This window comes from Lotus japonicus, chromosome 5 (genome assembly GCF_012489685.1).
Source record: "Lotus japonicus ecotype B-129 chromosome 5, LjGifu_v1.2".
Classification (NCBI taxonomy): domain Eukaryota; kingdom Viridiplantae; phylum Streptophyta; class Magnoliopsida; order Fabales; family Fabaceae; genus Lotus; species Lotus japonicus.
The window spans coordinates 48,180,388-48,192,643 of record NC_080045.1 but is presented as its reverse complement, the minus strand read 5'-3'; the positions used below and the strand labels follow the sequence as shown (position 1 = coordinate 48,192,643).

Genomic DNA, 12,256 nt, shown 5'->3' with positions numbered 1-12,256 from the left:
TTTCATAGTTACCTTGGGGTGCTGACGAGGGCTAGGAGGGATTTTCTTTTAGGGGAAATTTTGGGGGTTGTCTTACATTGTTTCAAGGCGGGAGGAACGACGAAGAGGGAAGTCTGATAGTTAAGCGTTTAGACTTAGAAAGGAACCACCTAGGGCGAAGACTACTCCTGCATCGACTTATGGGCCGAGAAAATATTAGGCCCAAGAAGTCCACTAAGGATAGACTAGGGCTTCTTATATCAATGCAGGACCAAGGCCAAAGCCACCCAATTAAGGGTTTTAGGCCCCAAAAAATAAATTTATTTACTAAGTAAATATGGCCCCCAATTTTTTTTTTACTAAGTAAAAAAGGCCCCCAAAATTAAAATTAATAAAATCTTATCTTAGATCAATTATGTCTCAACAAAGATTAAATGGATGAGCTTTACTATCAATTGAAAAAGACATGTTAAATCAAATTTATTGTGTTAATTTTACCCAAAAAAAATTATTATGATAATTTAATAAATTATTTTTATCTCAAAAAGCTTGAAAAATAAATTTTAATTAAAAATTATTTTTATGTAAAAAGTTTAATAAAGAAACATTTTTTTAGGTAAAAAAGTTTCACTTTAAAATTTGTTTTAGGATTCATTTAGTGTTGGACCGGCCCTGTCTTGTATATCCTACAAAAGAGAAAGTTTGTATACTGAGAATTAGACGGCTAGGCCATTATAATATTATATTTCCGCTAGGGTTTTGGGTTTAGATCATCCTCACTGTTCTCTATATGTGAGCATATTTCAAATTTAGTAAATACATTTTTTTGAACGATTAGTAAATACATTTTGACAAGACACTAATTGCAATTAAGTTAACCTTAAATATTTAAAGACAAACGTTGACTAGAATCTTAAGAACACTGATTGAGAAATTAAGTAAGTAAATCTTACTAACGGGTGGATGGTTCAAGTGATACATGCTTGATTCCCCTTAAGTAAAGTCTCAGGTTCGAGTCTTGTGGATGAAAAAATCACCCGCTGTGAGAGTTAGCACCACCATGATGTGGATGCTCTCGACTCGAACAGAATTGCCTCCAAAGAAGGACACATATCTTAAACCTGAAAATAAATCTTTATTAACAATGTAACTATTTATTATTATCAATTCATTAACAATAATATTTTTCAATTTCATTACTCAATTAGTTAATGAATAGTTGATGAAGTAAACTGTATTTATTGTATTCATAAACTAAGAGAGTGTAATCATCGATTTGTGGAGTTCTTATCTAAGCAATGACGTAATAGAGAGGTATATTTATGAGCTTTCTATGGTCCTAATGAATTGGCCCAATGAAGTATTATATTTTTCAATAAATGTTTTTATAGAGCCGTAAGACTAATCTCTCACCCCACGATCAGCGCACTAAGTGGTTGGGGGTGGCCAACGAATTTTCCCTTTCACAAGAGTTGATATTTGAACCCCCAACCACTTTCTTAAGGGACGAAGTGTAGAACCACTATGTCAACCCACTTAATTAGTAGGATGCATATTCAAACTTAATATTATACATTTATTACTCATTGTGTTTTAGTATCTTTCTCATCTATAAAAGGAGCATAGTGAAAGTGGCTAAACCACTCCCATATTTCTTTCATAATTCTGGGTCCTGAACCATCACTTCACCATGGTTGATAACTCTTTAGACTTCAACCGACCTAGTGCTAAGAAAGAAAATATTCCTTGTAGATTGTGCAGTCAAGTTTTCCCCACTGTCCAGTCATTCATAACCCATCTTGAGTCTCACATGGCTCAAGATAAAAATGCTATTATTAAGCTTAGTCATGGAAACCCTCTGTTGAAACCCAATTTTCCCATACAGGAAACCAGAAACAACATGGCTTTTGAAGCACCACCACCATCACCTATGGTGTTGCCTCAGCCGATAACATGTCAATTTCCTTATGCTAACAACATGCAAACTGTTGGAATTGGTAACTATGTTGCTGGATTGATGGAGGTATCGCCAATTGACGGAACAAGACCATATATTGACATGCTGGACAAACCCATCCATTATAGCAATGTGTCTAGCGTGAATGGTGACATGTTGAATTTGGCATTAAACCTCTAGAGCTTTATATTGTTACTAGTGTCATGCGCTAATTATGAAAATTGTTCACTAAAACAATCATTTCCTTTGTGTTTTATCTTAAAAAGATAGTTGCATGTTTCAATTAAGAAGTAAAGTAAAGAAACTTAATGTGTTGTCATTTTTCATTATTCTATTTTATAATTTTGCGTACTTATTCTCATAATGTTATACGACGCACTAATACATATTAGGTGACAACACCAAAATATTCAAAGGATTTATGATGAGAAATGATATTTCCTCTGAGTATATGTCTTAAACATCCTTCGACCCTCCTGATTTTAACATGTTGTCACTGTTGTATTGTGGAGTATTAATTAATATTAACTTTTTAACTTTCAATCAATTGTTCGGAGGATCTTTCAGAGGATATTGAAAAGCTCCATAAGGTGAGGGGTTAGATCCTCTCTAGCACAATAGTTACTTTTTCTACACAAGTAACATCAGAAGGCGAGATTTGGATCATGTACAAAACTTTTCTCTGCATAAACTATCATGCAAGATCTAAACCATTAATTTTTATATCTAATGGCTGAGAAAAAAATTGATAATTTAACTAGTTCAATATTTAATTGATTTACATAAGTAATTGTTGCAGAGGCTGCACAGGCCGGAGGTGATCCAATCCGTGAAGGTGTGAGGCTGTGTGGCAGGGACAAATAGTTAATGAGTAATCAATGGTCAGTTAATTGTCATGAGAAATTTGAGAACCGCTCTTTGACTTTAATGATTTTTCTATTTCTTATGCCCATGGTTTCTAACTTGTTTATTCGGTTTTCGAAAATCAATTCAATCGTGGCAATTTTTTTGCTCTTCGGTCATCGGGTTTCCCCTTCATTATCCTGATTTAGTGAGATTTCCGAGACGTGGAGGCATGTAGGCTTCTATGGGTTTGAGGTTGTTGGGACATCTAGTTTGGACTTTTCTTTAATGGGGATCTCTTGGTGCAGCCTGATTTTCATAGTTATCTTGGGGTGCTGACTAGGGCTAGGAGGGATTTTCTTTTAGGGTAAATTTTGGGGATTGTCTTACATTTTCGTGATGAAGTTTCTATTAGCGGGCTTGGGGAGCTGATTATTTTCATATCTAATGAATGAGAAAAAGTAATAACTTAATTGGTTCAATATTGAATTAATTTACACAAGCAATTGCTTTTCAAGAGATCGGAGGTGATCCAATCCCAAAACGTGTAGGGTTGTGTGGTAGAGACGATTCAAGGTTTTAATGACTAATCAACGACCAATTAATTCTCATGGGGAATTTGAGAGTCATAATTTTCGGTTTCTGATGCCCACGATTTCTAGCTTGTTTATTGGTTTTTATAAATCATTTGTGGCAATTTGTTTGTTCGTCGCTTATGGAACTTTTCACTTCATTATCTGGTCTTAGTGAGATTTGTGCGACGTAGAGTTTATGTGGGCTTGCTTTAATGGGGACATGTTGGTGCAAACTGATTTTCATAGCTACCTTTGGGTGACAGCAAGGGCTAAGAGAGATTTTCATTTAGGGAAAAATTTGAGGTTTTGTTTTACATTGTCCTAATGAAGTTTCTATTTTACATGCTTTCAGAGCACATGATTTCCCATTGATCTCAATAAGGATAATCTTTCAAAGTGGTGTTGGTTGTCTGACTTTGTGTACCTTCAATTTCTTGTTTGTGGTATTTTTTTGGGTCGTTTTGGCTCGGGTTTTGTTGCACACTTTTAAGTGATTTGGAGGTTTTGATATTTTATGCATTGGTGTTGTGGGCGTTTTCAGGTTTTATTATTGTGTTTTAGGTTTTTTTGCGAGGTGGTTTTTGACTCAATACCTATTTAGCTTGTTGGTGCCTCCTTTGTTTCTATTTTTTCTCTTGAGGCTTTTTGTTCTCAAGTATTTATATTTATATTAAGTTTTGCTTTCGAAAAAAAAATAACGCTCTCACATACACCAATTTTTCCCTCTATCTCTCTTTTTATCACGTCACATTCATCACTTAACTCTCTTAGTCAGGTACCTATTCTCTCATTAATATTTTAGTGTGTTAGACACGTAAAAAGTGTCTACCAAACATTATTTATACGAATTTCACTTATACTAGTGTTTTTTACCCGCGCGTTGCACGGGGAATTTGTTTATTGTATTTGATACATCGATTAATATTTTAAATTATAAAATATTTAAGATGCTAAGAATGTAAGAACAATCATAATAAAAATGTAGATATTTAAAGAACACAAATTCAGACACTCAATTTTAGTGTTTTGTAAGCATACACTTCATTAACTAATATAAAGATTTTGAAAAACACATAAGTTAATAAGCCAAAAGCTTTAAGTTTTGCATATGTGAGGTATAACTGAATTTTGTTTATGAAGATGTATACTCGTGTTGCATAAAGGGTAATGTCAATTCAATGGATGTGTTGTAAGCAATTTCAAACAGACAGCTTGAAGGTCATCCTTGAGAAGGATCTGTGTGGACATAGCAATTTCAAAAATTCTCACATCGAACCTGAATCAAAACACGTTTACTCTTTGTCAGTCAGGAAAAAGTTAAGTAAAAGTCAATCATTCAATCAAGAAGGCAGTCTCCATGGATTAAAGGTAGCATAAAGCAGCAGAAATAGAACAAAATATTGTCTATGAAAAGGGAACAAAGCAAGTTGTACGAATAGAGAAGATGGGGAAGAAGAATGTCCTAAAAATGCAGAGAAGCCAAAGACATATAAGGACTCTGTTGAATATTTGTTAAGATTTAGTTTATTATTAATCTAACAAAGAGATAAAAAGAAACTAAATCTATCTAAACCTATCTCTATTTAACTATTTAAGTAGATACTAATCTGAAATAGAGAAGCAAATCTAAACTATATTTCAATGAGATAAGACTAATAATAAACTAATCTAACAAATAACAATAAAAACATAACAAAATCTTTAAAAAATATTTTTTTATGTAGATACTAATCTAAAATAGAAAAACAAATCTAAACTATATCTCAATGAGATAAGACTAATAATAAACTAATCTAACAAATAACAATAAAAACAAAACAAAATCTTAAAAAAATATTTTTTTTTTTATCTCTATTTAACTATTTAAGTAGATACTAATCTAAAATAGAGAAACAAATCTAAACTATATCTCAATAAGATAAGACTAATAATAAACTAATCTAACAAATAACAGTAAAAACAAAACAAAATCCTTAAATAATATTTTTTTATATATGATTTTTTTTCACGGATTTGTTTTTCTTTTATTTATTATAAAAATGTACATATATGCTTTTTTTAATATTTTTAATTTCAAATGAGAATTAATCTGTGAGTGACACCTTATCAAATTGGCTGAGAATTAATCTGGGAGCGACACATCATTAAATTGGCATGAGAATTAATCTGGGAGCGACACCTCATCGAATTGACCTGATGAGAGTTCTTCTTTTCTAATATATATTGATATTGATTGATATTGATTAAAACTATATATATCTGAATTATTAATATCTATCGTAACGTATTATTTGTTTACCAAATAATATTATTTAATTGTGCTTAACTAATAATTTTGTTCATAAATTGATGAATATTTTCTTTTAAATTAGAAAGAGCTCTAGATCTTTACATATGTTGTGTGGGTCTCCAATAAGTGAGCCCACAATCATATGTGTTAAAAGAAATAGAAAAGAAAAAGAATGGAGCTTATGGGCCGTAGCCCATGTCTTGGTTCAAAGGGTTTATACCCTTGTTAATCCCTTGGTCGGTGCTTCTGTCACGTGAAGGAAAAGAAAATAGAATTCTCCAGATTGAGAATTGAATTGCCACCAAGTTGTAACGTTCGTGTGAGAAGAATTGAATTCCTTTTGGGAAAAGAAGAATTTGACTAGCCATGTGACAGAACCGTTAGAATAGTACCGTTATTGGAATTGGAATTCTCTATAAAAGGAAATAGAGAGTAGAGACTATGTAGCAGAGTATGCAAGAGAGAGCCACGAACAGGCAGTGCATATACGAGAGAGATAAAGCCTCGTGTGAAAAAAAGAAAGAATTGGGACTGTTGCAGCCGTGTGACAAAGAGGAAAAGACTCGTTATTGATAGAAGAGTGGTACTGTTAAAGTGCTTTTATTTGGCTGAAATTACAATGTGTGAATCATATCAGTGAGCTGGTAATATTAGTATTTTTCTTATTGTGTTTTGCCTTTACCCTTGGGGTAAGATTTATTTTGTTCTTATCCACCTTATTGGTGAAGATTGTAATTGTTCGGTTGATCCTCGATGGTTCTAGGATGACTTGTGGTGTATCCCATTAATTTATTAGTAGAGAATTTTACTGGCTTGGTCCTGTGGGGTTTTTACCTCTTTGAGGATTTTCCCCACGTTAAAATAATTCTTGTGTCTCTTGTTTATTATTTGTTATATTTTGTGTTTACTATTTTTGCCTGAGCTGTTTGTCTGTACTTGTGGGTGCAGAGGAAGCATGCCTAGCAGTGAAAAATATACAAAGTGGTGCATGAAACATTACGGATAGAAAACCCACATCAGAAGATTATGATCAATCTTTCTTTTTGTAATAAAGAAGAAAGAAGGCACATAGTGAGAAGGTATCAAAACTCACACACCCCAGGCCCAAAGCTCGATGAGGACAACAAGGAGTCTAGGGTGATCAATACTTGACTAGGGCGAGAAGAACATGACTATTAGGGGGAAATTGGGACTTGTGTACAAGGGCTGGAGAAGAATAGGCCAAAAGAGCTTGAAAGGTATCCAAAATCAGTGTTCGATCACGTTTTCTTCTTCAGTAGCAGCAGACTTTTGTTTTGATGGCTGGCAGGTTCCTAGTTTTGTTAGTTTTAATGTTTGGATGGGTGTCTTTGTTTGCTTGTTTCTTAATTAGTAGGTTTATGTAAAGATCTAGAGCTCTTTCTAGATTAAAAAAGAATTATTCATCAATTACAAACACAAAAATAAAACCTGAAAACACCCACAAGACCAATGCAAAAAATATTAGAACTTTCAAATCACCCAAAAGTGCGCAGCAAAATCCGAGCCAAAACGACCCAAAGAAATACCACAAACAAGAAATTGAAGGCATACAAAGTCAGACAACCAATGCCACTTTGAAAGATTATCCCTTATTGACATCAATGGGAAATCATGTGCTCTGCAAGCCTGTTAAATGGAAACTTCATTAGGACATTGTAAGACAACCCTCAAACTTTTCCCTAAAATAAAATCTCTCTTAGCCCTTGCTAGCACCCAAAGGTAGCTATGAAAATCAGGTTACACCAAGATGTCCCCATTAAAGAAAGGTCCAAACCACAGGGCCTAACAGTCTCAAAACCATCAAAGCCCACACAAACTCTACGTCGCACAAATCTCACTAAGTCCAGATAATGAAGTGGAAAGCTCCATAAGCGAAGAACAAACAAATTGCCACAAATGATTTATAAAAACCAATAAACAAGATGGAAATTGTGGGCATCAAAAACCGAAAATTATGACTCTCAAATTCCCCATGAGAATTAATTGGTCGTTGATTACTCATTAAGACCTTGTCTCAACCACACAACCCCCACACGTTTTGGGATTGGATCACCTCCAATCTCTTGAAAAGCAATTGCTTGTGTAAATTAATTCAATATTGAACCAATTAAGTAATTACTTATTCTCATTCATTAGATATAAAAAAAAATTCTACCCAAGCCCGTTAATTGAAACTTCATCACAATAATGTAAGACAACCCCCAAAATTTCCTCTAAAAGAAAATCTCTCCTAGCCCTCGTCAGCACCCCAAGGTAATGATGAAAATCAGGTTGCACCAAGAGATACCCATTAAAGAAAAGTCCAAACCATAGATCCCCAACAACTTCAAAACCATAGAACCCTACATGCCTCCACGTCCTAGAAACCTCACTAAATCAGGACAATGAAGGGAAAACCCCATAACCAAAGAACAAAAAAATTGCGATGATTGATTTGATTTTCAAAAACCTAATAAACAGGTTAGAAACCATGGGCATAAGAAACGAAAAAATAATTAAAGCCAAAAAGCGGTTCTAAAATTCAGAATTAACTGGCCATTGATTACTTATTAACTATTTGTCCCTGCCCCACAGCTTCCCGGATTGGATCGCCTCCAGCCTATGCAGCCTCTACAACAGTTACTTATGTAAATCATTTAAATATTGAACTAGTTAAATTATCATTTTTCTCAGCCATTAGATATAAAGACTAATGGCTTAGATCTTGCAGGATAGTTTATGCAGAGAAAAGTTTTGTAGAGGATCTAAATCTCACATTCTGATGTTACTTGTGCAAAAAAAGTAACTATTGTTACTTGTGCTAGAGATGATCCAACCCATCACCTTATGGAGCTTTGCTATATTCTCCGAATATCTTTCTCCGAAAGATCCTTCGAACAATTGATTGAAAGTTAAAAAATTAACATTAATTAATACTCCACAATACAACCATGACAACATATTAAAACCAGGAGGGTCGAAGGATATGTTTCAGACATATACTCGGAGGAAATATCATTTCTCATCATAAATCATTTGAATATTTAGGTGTTTGCACCTAATATGTATTAGTGCGTTGTAAAACATTAAGAGAATGAGTACGGAAAATTATAAAATAGAACTACAACTGATTAATAAGAAATGGCAACACATTAAGTTTCTTGACTTTAATTCTTAATAGAAACATGCAACTATATTTTTAAGATAAAACACAAAGGAAATGATTGTTTTAACAAACAATTATCATAATTAGGAACAATATAAAGCTCTAGAGCCTTAACGCCAAATTCAACATGTCACCATTCACGCTAGACACATTGCTATAATGGATGGGTTTGTCCAGCATGTCAATATATGGTCTTGTTCCATCAATTGGTGACACCTCCATCAATCCAACAGTATAGTTACCAATCCCAGCAGTTTGCATGTTGTGAGCATAAGGAAGTTGAGATGTTATCAGTTGAGGCATCACCATAGGTGATGGTGGTGATGCCTCGAAAGCCATGTTGTTTCTGGTTTCCTGTATGGGAAAATTGGGTTTCAACAAAGGATTTCCAAGACTAAGCTTAGCAATAGCATTTTTATCTTGAGCCATGTGAGACTCAAGATGGGCTGTGAATGAATGGACAGTGGTGAAAACTTGACTGCACAATCTACAAGGAAATTTTTTTTTCTTAGCATCATGCTGGTTGAAAGAGTTATTTGTCATGGTGAGGTGATGGTTCAGGACTAGGAATTATGAAAGGAATGTGAGAGTGATTTAGCCACTTCCACTAAGCTCCTTTTATAGATGAGACAAATACTATAACATAATGACCAATAAGTATAATATTAAGTTTGGGAGTTCAAATCCCAACTCTCGTGAAAGGGAAAATTCATTGGCAACCCCAACCGCTTAATGCGTTGATCGTGGGGTGAGAGATTAGTCTCATAGCTATATAAAAAAATTTATTGAAAAAGTAATACTTCATTGGGCCAATTCATCAGGACCACAGAAAGCTCATAAATCTACCTCTCTGTTACGTCATTGCTTAGATAAGAACTCCACATATTGATGATTACACTTTCTAAGTATTTGAATACAATAAATACAGTTTACTTCATCAACTAATTGAGTAATGAAATTGATAAATATTATAGTTAATGAATTGATAGTATTAAATAGTTACATTGATCAATCAATGTTCTTAAGTTTTTAGTCAACATTTGTGGACTGAATGAGTCCCCACACCGAAGAAGGGCTTGCCCAGGGAGGGTACTCCGCCAGGGTCAAAGCCTTCGGAGACTGCATGCTTTTTTATTCCTCTAGGGTTATCGTCGTTGGCGAGAGGCACCTGTAAGGGTGTTGGGCCTAATATAGCGCGGCCCAACATGCCCATTTGAGATAAATTTAAAAACCCATGTAACCTCTATAAAACGGGATGGGTGTACATTATAAGGGAATTTTTGCTCATTTGTCAATAATAAACCATTAGACTATTGCCATGTGTGAGATTTCTCTAGTCTTAAGGGTCTACCCCTTCTTTGAGTGTTCGTTTCAAAAACATTTTGGCATCGTCTATGGGGAACGATAAATTCTTGATTTCTAGATCACGTGGATTGGTTGTGTAATCTAGTGAATTCGAGATTCCTATGTGGTGATAGAAACTCTTCGACGACAACGACGAGATTCACCAGAGCGGAAGCGCATCTCACCTTCGAGACGTTTTCATCAGCCGGTGTTGGAGGAGAAAGTGCAACTGTAACACCCCGATTTCGGTGGCGTCACTTTAGTAACCAAAAGAAATACTTAAGCGGAAAAAACGTGAATTATTTTTTTTCGACAATATAACTAAAGACATAAAGCAATAAACTTTCCAACAAAAGATAAAAGAAACTACTATACAACTATATATACATGCCTCGCTAAATACAACCACGTCACGAGTAACCTCCAGTGACGGGTGACAGAAAGAGAGTAACGCCCGAAGGCAATATGTACAGTCCAAGGTAAAAATACTGTGTCCGCAACACTAAACCTCAAAATCTGAGAACAAGTTGGCCCAGCGGCCTAAGAAAAGACCCCCTAAATCCAACCAGCTCTCTGTGATCTCCATAGGAAACCACACAAAAAGCTACCGGTAGGAAACTACCCTGTCCCCAAAACTGAAGCATGACGGTCAGAGCATCGACACTACTCCTACACTAATCCCTACCCGAGGAGCCCACACTAGCACTCGATCCTACATGCTAGCGCGGTCGTCATCCGAATCTGCATCCAGGACGACTAAGTCGACATACTCAACACTGCCCTCTCTGTCCACCCTAATGCGCTCCTGCACTGGCCTCTCGGGCTCGGGGCCCGGAACGAGATCCGCGACGACAGCAGCAGCAGTAGACGGACTAGACTCCGTCGAAGCCCCACCTACTGGCACCTCCTCAGAGGGGTCCTCATCATCCGAAGGGGATGGTGGCGGTGGAGGTCCTCCCAAGCCGGGTCCACAGTGTACACCTGGAGGCAGGTTGAAGCTCACTATGTGCCTCCTCATCACCCCCTCCGTCAAGCGTCCGAATCGGTCGACACGGTCCTCCATGACCCGACCGGTGTAGGTCGCACGGTGGCCCTCGGGATCGACCACCCATGCACCTGGGTCGTCTTGATCAAGCATCTCGTACCTGGTCCCCCCCGAGGGGCTGACCATGGTAAACCAATCCCCCATACTCATCTGACAAATGGCGTAGTCCGCCCAAACACACACAGCAGACGCGAGGGTCAACTCCAAAGAATTATATAATTAATAAAACCAGATATAATTATAGGATAATAAATACTTGCCTCTCAGGCTTATAAGTTTTGGGATAGCTTCCTAGGGTTGCATGTATCACAATGAATATAAAGAACCATAAAAACAAGTAGCATGCCTCAAAAATAGGATAAACAGTTACCAATCACACTCAGCAACTAAGTCAGCATGTATGTTGCATGAAATGCAATGCTGGGTAACAAAATGCATTCCGGAAGAAGGATGGACACCATCGAGTCAGCCCTAACACCGGCCAAAGTGGGACCATTCCGCTCGGGCGTCTCTTACACCACACAAAAGTAGTCAGATCAGCAGTGAACCCGTAGGTCTGCCATTCCGTCTGCTACTGAGGACCACCGTAGTGTCCTAAATATGGAAATCCGGGTCTTATGACCATTTTGGAATCCACCGAGGTCCGGTATCACGCCGTGTATTAACCTCAAAATGAGTGCATGAATGCAAGTGATTAGCCAGACAACGTCTCCGACCTCACCCGACAGGTCGCCACGTGTTCTAGATAACTTAAAGTCTCTAAAAGAATACCCTAAGGTAAATGTCGATTCTGCGACAAAATACAATTAATCATAAACAAAAGAGTGCAACCACTCACGACAACTCTTCGAGTCATCAATGCTCTCACGAAGTCTCACGCTTCTGTGGAGTCTCACACATTCACAAAGTCTCACGCTTCAGTGAAGTTTTATGCTTTCACAAGGTCTCACGCCTCAGTGAATTTACACACTTGCACGAAGTCTCACGCTTCAATGAAGTTTCATGTTGTTCACGAGGTCTCACGCCTCAGTGAAGATCCATGCTTTCCACAAGGTCT

The 12,256-nt window shown here is 36.5% G+C and overlaps 1 long non-coding RNA gene across 1 annotated transcript; it reads left to right on the top strand.

Moving 5' to 3' along the window:
• Positions 1–5,902: 5,902 nt before the first annotated feature.
• Positions 5,903–7,072, top strand: LOC130718597 (uncharacterized). Its single transcript, XR_009012722.1, has 2 exons — positions 5,903–6,288; positions 6,593–7,072. It is a non-coding gene; the product is annotated as an uncharacterized LOC130718597 (long non-coding RNA).
• Positions 7,073–12,256: the final 5,184 nt, after the last annotated feature.